The sequence below is a fragment of the Anopheles arabiensis genome, chromosome 2 (genome assembly GCF_016920715.1).
Source record: "Anopheles arabiensis isolate DONGOLA chromosome 2, AaraD3, whole genome shotgun sequence".
Classification (NCBI taxonomy): Eukaryota; Metazoa; Arthropoda; class Insecta; order Diptera; family Culicidae; genus Anopheles; species Anopheles arabiensis.
In genome coordinates this window covers 46,685,050-46,702,627 of record NC_053517.1, presented here as the reverse complement: position 1 = coordinate 46,702,627, position 17,578 = coordinate 46,685,050, and the positions used below count along the sequence as shown (strand labels likewise).

The following is a 17,578-nucleotide window of genomic DNA, read 5'->3' as shown; positions in this document are numbered from 1 at the left end:
AACAAATCTCTTGGAATGCGGATTTTACCTATCAAAAACGAAACCATTCCACATTTAAGTGTCGGTATAAAACTCGCTTCTCTCCAATATATTTTATTCGCTACCCCGTTACTTACTCTACGCCCACCGCGTTTGCGTAGCAAAATATCAAATCACACGCAGAGCATGCGTACGATAGCATAAATACACCCCGCGCCCCTGTGTGGCTATAATCTGTGCCAGGCTAAAGAGACGCTCCTGGCGGTGTGCTATGATTTACAATTCTCCGCCACGATGACGGCGTTCTTGGGTGCAAAAACGTGGAAGCCTTCTTTTTTTACGACCGCCTTGCTAAAACTGCCATACTTATGCGCAAACGTTTTTCGTCAAAAACCATCCCGTACCTGGGCGAAGGAACCACCTTGTGGCGTGGGGGAAAAAAACCGCCGGTGCCGTTGTTGCCGCACTTGAAGATTCAACAACGACGATGTCGACGACGGCAAGAAACGTTGCCTAAAGTACCGCCATTGAGGAACGTTGTACGCCCATTCCCAAAATGAAATGCCGAAAATCCGATGGCTTCGCATTCCACCGTGGCCAAATAGCCGCATCTTCCCCATCGCGCTCGCGTCCGGGTCCGTGGCAAAGAAGTGGAATTTTATGTCACTCATCAAATATTCTAAATAGCATTTCGATTTCGTCCGTGCCGTGAATTTGGGCGAAATGTCGTGAACCGATGATGGTGTGGCGATGGTCGGTGGACGGTTTGCAAGACGTGAGTAAATTTCAATCGACGCGCTACGATTGACGAAGGATCGTGCTTTTTAGAAAACGCGAAGGGGGGGAGGCGAATTCGATCTCTCGCAGCTACCGACGGCGGACGATCCGATGCGGGGCGGTTTTATCGATCGAGCAAAGCATTAGGCATTAGTATGAGGAGAAGGGAAACACTCCGCTCTCCGTAGCATACGTAACCCGGTTTTTTCGCATTCACTGCGCTGCGATGTCGTTTGGCGTTGTTCGGCTTTGCGCTTGCACGGCAAAGTAAGACATTTCAACTGGACGCGGGCAGTGGCAATGTGGTGAGAAAGGGAAGAGAAGAGAAGAGTGAGGTAGGGGTACAATTCATGCGGCCACAGGCAGCATCAAAGGGAAGCAAACGGCACAGCAACACAGGGGTTGAGTTTTGTGGTTTTTGTGCTTCGCCTCTCGTGCAGCAGCAGTGCACATTGCACGAGACAACGCGACGAGATAAAATGGCGATTCGGATCGTTTGCCGCAATCCGTCCGTCCACTCAGCACACACACACACAGACAGGGCAGCAAATGGGCAGGATGCATCTAGTGGGGGAGCAGGAGGAAGTTGCAGCAAGACAGGACCGGCAGGCGTGATGTGATGTGTGGCAGCGAACCAAATTGCCTAAAAACGCAAACGGCAAACTATTTTTATGCATTCGCAATCAAACGAACACACTGCACCGACGGTGGTCGGATTTCGTCTCCGATTATGCTTTTTCGGATCGTTTTTTTTTCTTTCTTTCCCGTAACGGATGCTTTTTCACTCCGACTTTGGGATGTCATGAAAGGTTATGATGCGGCAGGAAAAACCACAGTACCAGCAGCAACCCATCAACAACCGCCCTGAATGTGCGGGAGGAACGAGTGGGGTTTGATACGTGCATATCGCTCGTTTTCATGGACTTGCGGTTATGTTACAACCATTGCAAGAGCCCACCATTTCCAAACCCATCGTCCTCCTGGAAAGCAGCGCACTCACTCAATGGAAACTCAATCCAGCCGCCGGACTGCTGCTGCTGCTGCTGGTGCGGTTGGCTGGTCTGCCGTCTGGCGTAGTAATGATTCCATTTATGCTCGGGTTTTCGGCTGGCGGTGCACTAAATGCTTTTTCATTCTGTACGGCCAATGTCTTTTCTTGTCACGTTCAAGGATACAACTGGTCGTTTTCTTTGCTGCGGTTGTGCTGTTGTGACGAGACCCTCGTCTCATTTCACGCGCCCCTGGTTGGATGTTTCGGTTCAGAACGAGGGCTCAGAAAATAGTGAGCAGTCAGAATAATGATAAACGAGCATCGGAGCAGTATTTTTACTAGCTTGGTACATTCCAAAATGATTTTTTGTGTTTTTCTATTACATTTGCAGTGCCTTCTTTGGAGCAAAATGGTTTTTGTTTTGAAAATAAAACCACGTAACTGCAAACTGTGGCCGTGTGCTGTGTTGCGGGACATTTTGTTTTTTTTTTTTTGTTCCGCCCAGTGCTTTCCAACAGAATCCAATTGCCATACTTATAGAGGTCTCGACAGCAATGACTGTAAATACATGTTGCAACGCAAAACCGGGCTCTGTTATTGCAGTTGCTTTCTTATAACCTTTTTGCCAGTCGATACAACCTTGTTTTTTTTTTTTGCTGTGCCACTATCTAGAGCACCAGAAGCAGCAGCAGCACTAAAGAGCTTCGGCATCGAAATCGGATGATGTTCAGCGAACCAGAGCTGGGGTTGGGTCTACTGTGGTCTACACCGGTGCGCTACCGGTTCGGAGCTGTAATCAATCCGCACAGAAATGCAAATGCATAGAAAACATGCCAACTATGCGCAAACCAAATTGTGCCCCAGGCTCGAGATGTTTTGCCTATGTGCGTCCTCTCTGTTGGGACCGTGTTTTGATGACCGCATTGGCAAATGTGCGGCTGCTTTCGGTACCCTTCGCCTCGTCTGATTTTGCAATCAACTTATTGAGCGGTCCTATTCGACGAGAGCTCATTGTTAAAGGTACTTTTACATACTTTGCTTTTATGTATTAAATTTAACTTTATCAGCAAAGGATGCAAATAAATGGGGATACTATCTGTCTTCTACCAATCTTTTTTCGCGAATGAGCTTCACGTATAAAACGTTTCATGAGCTTCACGTATAAATGTATAAAAAGCTTCGCGTATAAACGCTAGAGACTTTAGAGATCCTATGTGCCTGCAAGCAGTCCACTTCTAGCTAGTTCACTCAATCCTGTGGTTAAACTCCGTAACCTCAAGTTTGGATAGGTAGAGCTGATTTAATTCACCGCTGGTTTCCAAACTATTACTTTTTTGGACGTCAAGGGCAATATTAGTAGGGTTTTAGTAAGGCCGATAAAAAAACTAAATTAAGATTAAGATAATGAATTCAAACTGCCAATAACTAGACGTTACGTCCATTGAATATAAGCAATAAATAAATTCACGAAAAAAGAGTTTTGCGTATGAAACATACTTTACCCATAACTGGTCATAACACCATGTTCATTGCAAATGAGCGCAACTCATTCGTTTTAATGTACATAGATGTTTAAGTTTGTGCAATGCCCGTCGGCTTTAACATTGTTCAGTAATAATGCATTAAACCATTTTATGTATTAACATTTAAGTAATGCTTATATCAAAGACTCTGTTTCGAGGATTTGTTTATGGAAATTAAAATAAGTTATCTTGCATTGCAAGCGTTAAAACCTACCTACATGCTCATCAGCTATACGTTCATACAACGAGGTTTACTTGTGATTCCCATTGAACAAAACATTATTTACCACGTTGGATCTACTTTACAGAGTTGTGTATAATCAGATATCAAAGTACGAAACACGACGACAAAGATAAAAAAGAAAAAAAAGAACTATCAGCATGGCATCATTTAAAAAAAGTCATCTACTCCACAGTCCCAAAAACAAAGAAATGACGTTTTCAATTTCAATTTCTTTATTTGGGAAATTTCTTTCTCTCTCCATTGTTGTAAAATACTTCTGTCAATCCATTTTTATGCAGTATATCGTATATTTGGCAGGACAAAATCTTCATCACATCCCCTTTTTAATTTTTATGAACTGAGCGCAAATGATAAACAAAAGCTTTCCTGTTACTCTACCTCATTTATCAACTCTCCGGCAACCGATGTAAAGCCCGAAAGCAAACGTATGGCCAATCCTTATCTACTCACATTTCGACTCCCATTGCCCACGGTCACGAACGTACAATTTCACGGAAAATGTTCTGCCCATTTCCAGCAAACCGTCCCAGTATCCTGGTGTGCCGCAGAGACTAATCCACACATCATTTGGAGATTTAGATACATTGCTAACGAGAGCGTCCCAAGAATAATACACCTCCGCTGTGCGCCGGTTGCCGTTTTCTGGTGTCCTTTTTCCCTTCCCTCTCTGCCCTCGCATCCCAAGCAAACGCTTTATCACGTCCATATGTCAGGACCGTCAAACAAAACTGTAATAATAAAAGCAAAAATCCCTCCGGATAGATGTAGGTCATAAAGATTGTTGGTCGTGTCCTACTGCGTCCCACTGAACCTGCAGTAGAAGAGAGAAACCAAATCCCAGCCCGAGAGCAGTCGAGCGAGTCATTCGTAGAGAGTTGGTGTCTAGTTGAAATATGATCATCTGTGCGTCTGCGGCCAGGCCTGCTGTGCCCCTGTGCACCGAGCGACAAGCGACAAACGCACCAAAAGTCCTTAATTCCTTCGGATCTCGTCATCGTTTTCTCCCATTCTGCCAGGGTGCAGGTTTGTTTGCCGCTCGTGGTCTGTGGGCACGGAGGAACGGTGGAGGAAAGGGCGGAAAATAGTATAAAGGATGAAGAAAAAACACACACACTGAGCTGAGTTAATGCATTTTCAAAACATACCTCCTGCATTGCCTTTGGGTGCTGGGCAATACGATAGATGGATCGGATTTGGGGTGGTTCAAATCCGAAAGCAATCTCGCAGCACACTTGTACCAAGTGAGTGGAAAATATCGTAAACATTGTTCTGTCGTCCAAGCAACGCCACCTTCCTTTACCGGCAAACGTCTTTCGGATTCGTTTCGTGCAGGTCTAATCGTAAATCTTGCTCCTTGAGCTTACACAGGTCCCTCGGCAGCACCGGTATAAGCTGATCTGATCGTGCCTGATGTTCCAGAGCTGCTGCAAAACATGTGCTACATGTTGGAAATGGAAACCATTTTTATTAATGCATCAAAACACAATCAGATTGTGTAGGTCGAAAAACTCGTTCAAAATCTGCTCACACATTGTTCCAAAGTAATGCTTTCCCACTGCTTATGTTTCCTTGCGTTGGCATTCTGACCTGAACAACGTTTGACACGTTTGCTCTCTTTCTCCTTATCGTGCGGTAATTATTTGCTGTGGTTCTCTGTTTTCCATGACTTTGATAACGTTGCCACGGGGCAGCAGAGTACGATTTATACATTCCATTTACGAAATTCTTCTACCACTTACCTCTACAAACATTAATAAACGCTTCCAAAAAGGAGGCATGCACGACAGGTACGAAGGAAAAATTGTCCGCCAACACGAATGAAACGCAACGAACGCGAACGAAATCAGTAAAACGGTTGTTCAGCAGCACACGTCGCAAAGTGGGAAACCTACCCGGTACGTACAACGGGGCACAGTAAATCAAAAACAAGGCCATCAATTTGCTAGGATCGTAAAAAAACATGCTCACACACATACACCCAGTGCCCAAAATATCCTTCCATAACACACACTGCGCAAAAGGATCGATTGCTCACAGCTGAGCCGTTGGAAAAGGCGAACGCATTCACCCAGACAATGCGTTGATTGTGACACCCAGCACTCTGAAAAAGGGCACAAAAATACCACTCCGAGTCCGATAACGTTTCAAACAGAGAGAAAAATAATACCAACTTCCGTCCGGCCCCGTACAGCTCGCCTGCCAGTGACAGAACAGGATACGGAACGTCCTCCCTCGAAGGCATTCAGATTACGTACCGGGGTTCATGTTTCCTCCGTAACGTATATAGGTGGGTTATAATTTATGCCATCGCTTTTGCCAGGAACCCCTCCCCCCGTGTACGAAAAAAAACCTCTCGTTACGATTGAAAACGTGCCTGTACGGGTTGGTGCCTTTTTTGTTTTGTTTGGGACTTACTTTATGACCCGAACGACATCAACGACATCATCGTGCCACCTCCTTGGGTTGGGTGGTTTGTTTGCAAAGCAATTTGTTATCCACTAGCGTGAAGGAGAGCGAACGAATGGCGTGGCCGGTAGAACCGTTTCGATAAATTAGTTTGATGGTGAGTATCAGAGAGGAGACAATTTTTTGACAGTCTGTAGAAGTTGTAATAGTGTTTTTGGAGTATTTCAAGTCCGCTGGTACAGCCCCAAGGCTTGAAATAGCAACTTGATGATGCAAAAACATTCGCAACACTTCATAGACCCTCTGCAAAGCTTCTCGGCAACTAGACGCAGACACAAACAAACTTGTTGGTGCTGGTTGGCTATCCCAACTGCCTTCTTGCTATGGACTGAAACGAGCAGTTTCGTCCGGCAAATGACCAGTTCTCGCTATATTTATGGGAACAAACCGTTGTAAAGGCGAACCCAGTGCAACTGACCGGATGCGCTATCGTTGTCGGATGTACATGGCTATTTGAGTTGCTGATGGAACGACATGACACACGGAACAGCCCATCATAGACTTACACAAGACTACCGGGAGTATTCGCACTCGTAAATTGGGGACACAGGGAACTAATAGTCATCGATCGGACGACGGTATAGCATCGGGTCATACTCTCCGCCCGCAGGAGACATCGTTCCGCGAAAATCCAAAGCCGCACACTCCGCTTGTTGCGTTGTAGTTGAGTTGGATCGCTTCATTAGCACGCCACCCGAAACACAGGAACACTGGAAGTTGACCTTGCAGCAGTAGCAGTATTAGACCTTAGCCGGTCCGATTATCCGACACGAGCCGCATACCATTTCCCTGCAAGGAACTCGGATACAGCAAACGCACGCCTGTTTGTGCTGTCATTACCCCAACTGCTGTCACCTAATTCGTAACGCTCATGTAAACGCCGGCACAATTCACATCGCCATCGCTCTAGCTCCCTTAAAGCGTTGTAATTGGTTTAGGTTTATATTTTGCAACACGTAACAAGCTCGTGCGTGTGTGTCTCTTCCGTTCGCAAGTTCCAATTCGAGTTCGACCAGCTGTAGCTTGGTGGTGGTTCAACACGAACACGAATCCGCCTGACCTTTGCCTTGCAGCTCAAAGATTTGACAGGCTCGTCAATCAGGGTTGTGCGATTGCGGCCCTGAGCACTACCCTCTCCCCAATTCTCAACCTTCAATCCTCACCAAGTAATTGGATTTCGTGAGCTTTGACCAAAATTGAACTGAGCGAACCGAATCGGCGAGCCCCAGCCGATTTCATTCCCAACTCCAAGGATTATTGATAAATTGAAACGCTTTAATCCATCCGAGTAGAGCCTGAACTGGGCATAAATCAAACTACGCCCTTGTTTACCAGATGGCTGCCACGGCGCGGCATTATCGAACGAGTAATTGGAAAATTAAAATCCCAGAGGGTTTTGGAGTTGTGCTCTGCTGCATGTTTTGCGCCTGCAAGGGAGAGTTTGCAGGCTTGATTGATTGAAATTTAGGCAACGTGTAGCGGCCATCATACTATCAAGCAACAATCAATAGAAATACATCACAGACAAGAAACGTGCTCAATAGAGCTTAGGTTTTTGGTTTCTGGTTATGTTTTTGCGATTCTTTATCTGTTCCATCTGGCAAAACGATTAATGGTGCTTGGTTGCTATTTGTGAGTCGTGAACTAGAGCCAAAGAACTGTTGCGAGACTATGAACAGTCGAATCAAGTAGAGCCTCACTATTTTCGATGTGCTGTGTGCAATGATCTAATAAGAAGATACTGGAATTCTAATGAAGTCAGCAGTTCGGAACTACTTCAACAGAAGTGGGCAATTTGAAACTAACTTGGCACTTGGCTTGCATCTCTGAGTCAGACCAAAAAAGCACACTAGATACAGCCAAAGCCATATGACGTGTCTCTAGTCGTGAAGAAGCGCATCGTCGTTGTCGTCTCCTTCGCCGTTGCTTGGGTAGAAGGGTCCAGTTAAGTGGTAGTAAATGGCAACTTCTCCGTTTTCTCGATGAAGCAGACAACATCATCATCATCATCATCATCACGATCGCAATTAGTCACACGCTACTTCACCCGGTTCGCAAGAAAACGCTCTCCCGCACACCAAAAAGGCGCACACGATTGGGAAGACAGCCATGAATGTTTTGCCATCGACGATCACATTGTATCCGTTGACCAGCATGTTAGTGTTGGCATGGCTAAGACAACAAAAAATAATAAGAAGAAGCCGGACCCCGAACGTCAAAGTTCATCGACGTCGGAGGACGAACCACCGATGTCATGTGCCCGTCTGTGTGCCCTACTGCCAGCTCACTGCTGTACTCCGGTGCAGGCAAACCCGACCTGCGTCGGACCTGGCAACCGACCATCGGTTCGATATTGGTTGTGCCGTGGTCAACAAACCGGATAATTCCCATAACAACATCGGGAGGGTTGCTTACTCCGCCTTCCTCCCGCTTGGTCCCGGGGCCACACAGCTCACTCCCCACAACCCTGTTTGGATTATCGTTACCGAGGGTAAACAACACGATTTCACAGATTGTGTTTACAGTTTTGCACAAATCTCATTAACGTGCCTTTCGTCACGCGGCCAGAACCGCTCTGGTAGGAAACGCGGCGGGACGGGGGGAATGGAGAGAATGGCTCGAAGCGAAGGAAACGGCACAAACGTCTGCTGACCACCAGATCGAAACGATTTTCGAGTTTTCGTTATTTTTTTGTGCGCGTTCAGCGGGAAAACTTTTCCTATTTATTTTACAACCATTTGAAGATGTTCCCCCTCGCAGGCCGGAAGCTGTACGAGGTGAGAGGGTAGGGGGAGGGGTTCATGGAACAAATCGAACGAAACCCCGTACGGCACACCGGGGACCATCCGGAAGGTGACAAAAGCAAACGAACAAGCACATTCGGCGTGTGCTGCAGGTTGCTCTGCCGGTTCTCCAACGGCCCCTGCCAACCGAGGGACAGGGAAGTTACACAACAACCCTCGGGCAAACGGTTCGATTGACGCACTAAGACTATCAGCTACCGTCGTTTTCCTTCCGAGTTGCGAACGTGAAAAGAGTTAAAGCAAACTGCTCTTAGCCGTGCGCAGAGGCGATGGGGGAGACGAGCGTCCTGTCCGGAGGGTGAACGTATCGGAACGATGCGAAGTGCACTAGAAACGGAAGAAGCCGTAAGCATAAGATTCAGGTGGTTGGTTACATTGTGTCAATGTGTATGTATGTGTATGTGGATGTCGTTATCATTTGGTAGGATGGATCCTAAGAGCTCAAGCCAGTCGGAAGAAAGCGAAGTGATACACGTACACATCACACCGTGCTAACTAGGTTTGGCTTTAAGTTGGATGGCTTTAACTTCACAAGACGGTGTAGTTTGCTCAAGAGAAATGTGTTGAAAATGGGTAAATCGGAGAGTCGAATATTAAAACTTTATATTATGTACAAAATTAAGTTGCAAACTTAAAGTCCAACAGATTAAAAAAACGTTTTGAATTACTCATGTTGACAGTTTGCAATATAAACATTAAGGTTTTGATTCTGTTGATTATTTCATTGTAAGAAGAAGACAAACCTATTCAAACAAATTAATGATTTGCTTTTTTGTGTGAAAAAAGTGCTTCATAACAAGCGGCAACAGTTTTTGCGCAAACTATTCAATGAAAAGGATCATTCAGTTAATCTGAATGATCCTAAATAATTCTGACTATATCTCACAAAGCACATATTACAATATAAAACGTTAGATAGCAAACACAATGATATTCTATTCTTCAACGATTTAAACCGTTTTATTATCAGTGCCTATGCAATCGTGATTTTTTTAGCATAATATGTAAAGTTTTCAACACAATACGTATTTGAAGTACACCATAAATTTGATAAATTGCATGGCACAGTTTAGAGTCAGTGGAACATTCTGCGAAGTAAAATAATGTATACACCAATTCCTGGTTACTTTACTGTTATACCTATCAATGCAGCAGTGATAATGCAACTTTATGACATCAGCAGTTTCTTCAATTTTTATTTGTTTGGTTAGATATCTATTTCTGAATGTTTCTTAAACGTCTTTAAAATAATAACATTTGTGAAGGAAATCAACTGTTTTAATGCTTCATTTTTATGAGCTATTTATTAAAACAAGGCAGATTAAGCATAGAATAAGCAAAGTAAGTAAGTAAGTAAGTCATCGTTGATTGTATACGAAATGTTTGAGTAAACGAAAACCGACCAAGACAAACGTATGGAACTGTATGGAGGTGCCCAAGATCAACCTTTCAAACATGATAATATTTGTGTCGTAAGTCGAATCAGTCTGTATTTTCTATATACCTCTTAAAGCATGTGTTCTTGACACGTGGATACGTCCAAATGTACAAGATCGTACTGGAATGAGCAAATATACACAACTCCCAATAAAGACAATAGAAGACTAAAAGCAGTAAACATCCAACAAAGATGCATGTTATTGTTCTTTTTCACAACACAGACGTTCTATGCCTTTTAATTCATTAATTTACTCATACCATGATATAAAGTACAGCATATACTAACGAAATTTGAAATATTGATACTTAACAACCAATAACTTATCACACAACTGTTAAATTGAATCTTCTTCTTTGGCACAACAACCGCTGTCGGTCAAGGTCTGCCTGCACCCACTTAGTGAAGTGAGTTTGGCTTGCAATGACTTATTGTTACCATAGCAGGATAGTCAGTCCTAAGTATGGGGGCACGGCCTATTCGGGACTTGAACCCCATGAACCCATGTTAAATTGAATAGTTGGATTTTTACTAGATACACATTTACTGCAACCCAAAGGGAAACAGTTTATACTATTAAGGGTACTTCAGGGTACTCTTTCAACGAATCTGTTTGCATTAATTGCTATCTCATCTCCCAGAGCAGTAATTACTCATTTCCGGCAGTGTACGCAAATCTTCCCCCGGCAATCCCTATTGAAATGCACTGAACTGATGCGATTGTTGAAATGCACCAAACTCTGCCTGCAAGCTGCCAGGCACACATCATTTTACATCGGCCTCAACCGAACCGTGATAAAGTGAAAAGATGCATTCACTCTCAATCCCCGATGCAATCGCCGTTGTCGTGCACTGTAAGCAGCCCAGCAGCCCTCGTTACCATATTTCCTCCGTGTCGAGATCCGTTATCGTCTATGTGTGTGTGTGTGTGTGTGTGTGTGTGTTACGCCTGTGTGCAATAATCTTGAACGCTCGTCACCCCGTACTGCCCGTATTTATCCTTCGCCGACACACTCACCATGGCTCAGCTATTGTGTTCCGGAGCGAAGTTTGCTATTGGTCTTTATGCTCCCTTCCCGTCGGGCGATCCGCATTGTGCGGCGCATTTTCTTTCTGCGCCACACCGGGCACTAGCTTTTCTTCGCCCTTTGTTTTTGCCTTTCCCAATCTGGATGCTTGCCCCAGCAAGCGCGATGGGTGGCTTAGGGCTTTTTCTCGAGAACTGCGCTTTCTTCTTTCCCGTGTTCCATTATGTCACCGCGTGCCCGGTGCGTTGCCCACCCGTTGTTGACCAATTGGAAAGGGACCACTTTCCGCACAGGCAGCCCAGAGCGGCCATGCAATATCGCCACACACACACACACGCTGTAGCATTGCACAGTGGGGCCCCGGCCATGAAAGGACAGCTCGTGTATGGAGCGTTACGAACCGATGGTGAAACATAAATCACAGCCACCGGGAGAGTCGCATGAAATTAAATCATTCATCATTCCGATGGATGGATGAATTGTTTATCGGAATACGTTGTATTCCCTACTACCACAACCCCTCCTTCCCCTTGAGCTAGCATAACAAGTCCTACAATTTACTTTTCCTTTCCCGCAGCCATCGTTATGTTTGCCATCAAGTAGCGTGTGCCCTTGTCGATCGAGCGCGTTGCATTCTTCTGGCGGTAGCCTGGCGGCATGTGGTTATGTTTCCTCCCTCCATCCGAAAACCTTGTAATCATTATCAACGCTACTTCTCTTTCCGTTTCTTGCCTGCGCTGATTGTGTGTCCCCAATTTGTGTGTGTGTGTATGCTCGCGATAGTTCCGAAAAACAAAGCCAGTCCGACTGTTCCTTAATCTTCGGCTGCCGGCAGTGTGTGTGTGTGTGTAAAAATAAACTCCACGAAATCTGTGGCCGGCGGGCGGTGGCGGCCCAAACGATAACACCACCGCCTGCCCCGATGCCTCGAACGTCGTCCTTCGTGTGCATTTCTTTTTGCTCGCGCACAATCACCGCACGTGATCGCGCACAAGAAAACGAAAACACACGCGGCCTTCAAACACACACCCCACGGGCGGCTGCAATGCAGTGCTGGATCGAATCGAGCATGACAACATTGCATTCGCTAATGCCACACCAGCGTGCATCGGAAATGGGTGTTTGTGTGTGTGTGTGTCTGTGCTTTTTGCAATTCGATAAGCCATTAAACAATCGCGCGTCAACCGGCGGGAAAGCATTGGTAATGCATTTCACAGCGCATTGTGCACGCCTCTGTGCGCAGTGCGCAGTGAAATCATGTCCGCTTCGATTTGGACAGCAGAAAAAAAACTTTATTCAAACTGTGCGGGAAGGAAACATTTAATAAACGGCAAGCCAACCCCCATCGCTCGATCAGCTGTTCACAGCAATGTTCCCCATCCCGTTCGCATCGGAATCGGAAACCGTGCCAAAATGGGACCATTAATCGATGGGCGAGCGCTTCGGGGACGTTTCCACAATGCCACACTGCTCTGTAATTAGGAGAGCAAACCCCCACGGAAAAAATGGCATGGAGGAAACATCCTTGAGGGCAATTTTAGAGCAGCTTCGCCACCGTATTAAGGTTTATTCTTTTCCTCAATGAAACGCGGAAACAATGAAAAGCATGAAAAGCAGTCGGAGATCGTTTCGTTTCTTCCTACGAGACGAGACTGGGAGGATTCAACCCGGATGCTCCAGAGCGGAGGCCTAGGAATAGAAAAATACGGGAATGGGGAAAAAAAAGAAAAGCTCAAGATGGTCTGTGATAAATTAGAGAGAATTAACGAGCATGGCACACACACACACACATTATCATGGATGGGTCGTCTGGTTCGGTCCATTTTCTTATACTGAGCAGATAAAAAGGCCCTAGGTGCCATGTGCGCCCTATTGGTGGTGCTCCGTGCCGTGCACGTACGACGGAAATTCTTTCTTCGGCGAAGTTTTATCTCTCTCCACCTCCATTCCGGGCATTCCTGCAGTGCCAAAAGGATCGCTTTTCTCTGCAGAAAGGCAGGAAGCGCAGGAAGAAAATTAATGATAGATTTTCAATCGCACCTTCACTGTGCACCGACAACAGCACAACGGTGGGCACAGTTGCAGTTTCCCTTAGAAAATCGATTCGACGCTCGAGTCTCTGATCCGATCTGAATATTTTGGGACAGGCATGGGATGTTTTTGGAAGTGGCATTTTTCACCACACTCACATACAACCGATGCCGAAGAGCCCATCGCGCCATGGGCAAAAGATAATGCGGCAAAAATGTGTTATGGTTCCATTGTTCTCGATCCCCGGGTATCGTTTACTTGAGTTTTTGTTTTTTCGTTTGCCCGCATTCCCGCCTGCCCGGGAGAGCTGCTGCTACGTGACTCTCTCTCCCCCCCTCTACAGCCAAGCCGTTAATCGCATTGTTTATCGTTCGGATCAGTGGTTGTCCCCGGAATTAATACCTTCGTTACGCTTGGCTCGCGCGCGATTGACTGCCAGTGCCACAAACGCCTGAAAGGAGCAAAAAACAATAAATCCCAAGATGTGGTCCGTTGTCACCACCGCCGGAAAGCGTAAGCCAGCCATTCCAGGAGGTTGGGTCGGTGTTCAATCAATCTCGAATGACTTTGGTTACGCGCTGCACGGGGTTCAAACGGGCTCCACTTTCAATTATTACTGTAAATCACACACAGTGACAAATACCGTTTCAAATACAAACCTTGCCCTTGCTTCGTCTGTATGTGCCATGTCTTTGTTTCGCGAAATGAAACTTCAATTGCACAACTCTGCCGTGTTTGATATGGCAAAATTCCACCTCCTCTCGCAGCGTGTGAGCGACAGACGGCGAACCTGAAGGTGTCAGAAAAATGCACCCAAAGCCTCACCAAAGGTGACACAGAAAACGACCAGTAAAAAAAAACAAAACCAAAGCGGGGGTGGAGGGATGTGACGGCCAAAGTTTGAGGCATTAAAAATTAAAATGTTCGTGAATGCTCTACCGGGGAACCAACAGACATGGGGGGGGATTGAGTTAGGAGGGTGGTCGTAGTGGGAGGAAGCGTAGAACCGACCGGCTGGCTCTTGCAATTTTTAACGACATCCGTTTGATGGCCTTGCTTTTTTCCTTTCCTCGCTCGAAAAATCGATCGCATTGAAGGGAAAAAGGGACTGCCGGGGTGTCGTGGAGCGGTTAGTCGTTGTTTCGAAAACAGCAATTGACATAAAATGGCAAATATTGCAATGAAACGAGCGAAAAACAACTGCCGCCCTGTGAAGCATCTGCACGAACGATTCCTCCCACTGGGGAGGGAAATCACACAGAGACAGAGACAAAAGCAATTTGGAGCGGCAGGGGAGAGGGAAGGAAGGTTTGGTAAAACTAAGGAGCAATTTTCTTCACCATCCAAAACAAAGCACGGAAATGGGTTGGCAAGCAGCGCGGTACAAGTCAGCCAAAGGCCAGCCAGCCCCAAGGAAAGGAGTGAGTGTGTGCGACGCCATCGTTCGCCCAAGAGAGAGGATTATACTGCTTTTGGGGCCCCCGGAGAAGAAGTGCCGATTTAAGGTGGAATTTATAGCCAATTTTAGCTAGATTTTATGACCAGCCCCTAAATGCTACGGAAAGATTGTTTCTCTTTTGTTTTTTGTGTTTTCGTTTTTTCGGTTGGTGTTTCGCTTCGGTGTCTTCTATTTTTATTACTCAGTTGCGAGCGCCGCCTGACAGCCGCCCGTCGATATTGTTGATGTGTTCGGGGTGAGGTTGGAGTGAGGTTTTCCGAATGATTTCGGTTCTTTTCGCCGCGAAGAACATGGAACAAAATTGCAATTCGAGTGTTTCCAATCAGAAAAAGTCCCCCTCGGGGTTCACTCACCGAGCCTGTTCCGTTTCCGGCTGATCCCCGGACGGGGTTGATGAATAATAGAATTAAAATGAGTTGCTGCTTCGTTTAATAAAATTTAAAGCAAAATGAGGCACGCACACGCGCGGGGCTTTGTTCATTGTTGATGCAATTATATGCTTGAAACGTTTCTCCGCTCTTCGGCGCCCTGTGAAAGGTAGAGAGGAAAGGGTCTCTCAATTGTCATGCGCACACAAACACACACACACGCGTGCACACATACACCGATACCCAAGGCGGCCAAACACCCCAGGAGGACCCACTAGCGCATTCATTTCGTTCCTTTCCTAATGATGGTGTTTGCAGCATTTTCTTAATCGCTGCCATTCGGTCGGCCTTTTAAATTGGCCCTTGCGACGACGATCCGGGTTGTCCGGGTATGGTTTTCCTCCTTCCTCTTCCACTCCGCATGCACTGAAGGGGAGGTGTGGGTTTTTTTTGTGTTCGTCTGTTCAGTCCGTGCTTCACATGCCGTTCGTTAAGTCGCAGCCGCTCGTTCGGAAATCGTGCGAACCCCGAGATTATCCCCCGAGGAGTCAACACGAGCATAACCAAACCGGGCGGATGGCGACGCACCATCGACTAGAATTGGAAAATGCAATTAAAAACTAATTAAACCTCCCTTTTTGCTGCCTTTAAATGCAGCACTCATTTAGCGATAATCAGCCGTTTTCGTGATGAGTTCTTTCGGTTAGCGCGCGCTCGCACCCGCCCGCTTCGTGGCCATCTCCTCTTCTTGCCTCCCCATTCCACGCGCACGTTCTTCACACCCCCTTTGGTTCGAGGGAGCGGGTGGTTGGTGGAGAAGGAGAAGGAGGAGGAGGAGTGGGAAAACAGTTCCTCAGGTCTACCGAACATCACACTAAATGAGCTTAATTTTTCGTTTTTCCGTTGATTCGTTGGCCAGCGTGGACAGTTTGTGCATCACACACACACCCATACCCACAACCGAAGTGCACAATAGCATGTTCTTTATCAATTAGCGATGTAATTTTGTGTGGAGCCGTTGTGGTGTGGGAAAGAAAGATGTGAAAAGCTCAGCTTCGGTTTTTGGCAGTCTAAGGGGACCGAAACCGTCATGTTTGCTGATCACAATAAGCGCATAATCACAATACCAGACGGAGACGGACTACGGTCTTGCAAAATGTCCCCTTGTCCACCAACAATTGCAGTGTGCATTTGTGTGTACATACTCTAGTGTCGATGCGAAGAACCACCAGGGTGGGATTTAAAGCTTCCGCTTGCCGCAACAACGACGAATTTTTTGTTCGCTTCTCCAAGGACGGAGCGTATAGGAACCGGATGAATTAAAGGTGATTTGTTCGAAGCGCTCCGCCTTTGATCGTACCGAAATTACACACACACACACAGAGATGCCGGACCGAACGCCGGCGGAAAGCAAACGGAAAGAACGGTAGACACAGAGAGTAGAACGTCGCGACAACGCCTCACAGCGATCGACTAAAAATAAACCGACCCCACGCGGAGTGAAGAGAGTCCCGCGGCCCAACCCACCACCCAAACCCACCCCCGACGGTCCAAACCCAACTCACCCGACGACGGACGGACCGCGAACTTCAACCACCCTCCCCGTGCACTGTGTTGTGTGTCCTCCTTGTTTTCTCTTACCACCGCCCTCCCTATGCAGCGACACCGCTAGCTTGTTATGAATGAACGTAACGAGCGCGCGTATCGCGCGGATGTGTACTACTGCCCCGCGCGAAAGAAGAGGGCGAAAAAGGTAGGTTACGAGAGCAAAAGTGCCCGCGCGTTTAACAGCATGTGTCGTCGGCGGGAAGAAGCACGTAGGGAGCGACGCGTAGTTTTTATATGCGTTTAAGCAGCAGAGAGACATCGATGGGGACGTAGCTCAGTGGTAGAGCGCTCGCTTCGCATGTGAGAAGTCCCGGGTTCAATCCCCGGCGTCTCCAGAGTACTTTTTTTTGTTTGTGCTTACCTTTTTATCGGCTCGCTTACATGTTATTTAGTAAATGTTCATACATATCCGCTATTTTTATTGCAAGGCAACGACTAGGATATTTTTTACTCAAACTTATCCTCTAAAACAGTGTTCTCCAACCTGTGGTCCGCGAAAAAAATACTTTTGACAAAGAACAGGTGTGTCTAGAATAAGATTTAAATATATTTTTGATCTACAACTTTGAGCTAAGTCTACAAAATGTATACCCTCTATGGATGTGGGTCGCGGCAAATGGATTTTTAATGCCAAGTGGTTTGTGTTCCTAAAAATGTTGTAAGGCACTGCTCTAAAAGACCTCAAATGCTTTCCTTTATCTAGCTCATGTATGCAATTTAAATTAGACTGAAGATATTTTTTTTATAGAAACAGAAGCAGTATGAGAAGCAGAAGAGATACTTAAATTTTAATTAATTTAAATGAAAGTAAATACAATGCAACAAGAAAACGAGCTTTGAGCGAAATACGCATAGTTCTTCA

General features: G+C 46.1%; 1 long non-coding RNA gene and 1 other non-coding gene across 2 annotated transcripts; one reads left to right on the top strand and one right to left on the bottom strand.

Annotated features, from left to right (window-relative positions):
• Positions 1-3,777: 3,777 nt before the first annotated feature.
• LOC120894987 lies at positions 3,778-5,700 on the bottom strand. The gene is made up of 2 exons (XR_005738266.1): positions 4,660-5,700; positions 3,778-4,557 (listed from the first exon to the last, which is right to left on the bottom strand). It is a non-coding gene; the product is annotated as an uncharacterized LOC120894987 (long non-coding RNA).
• Positions 5,701-16,979: 11,279 nt separating this feature from the next.
• Positions 16,980-17,051, top strand: Trnaa-cgc. The gene has a single exon. It is a non-coding gene; the product is annotated as a tRNA-Ala (tRNA).
• The last annotated feature ends 527 nt before the right edge of the window (positions 17,052-17,578 follow it).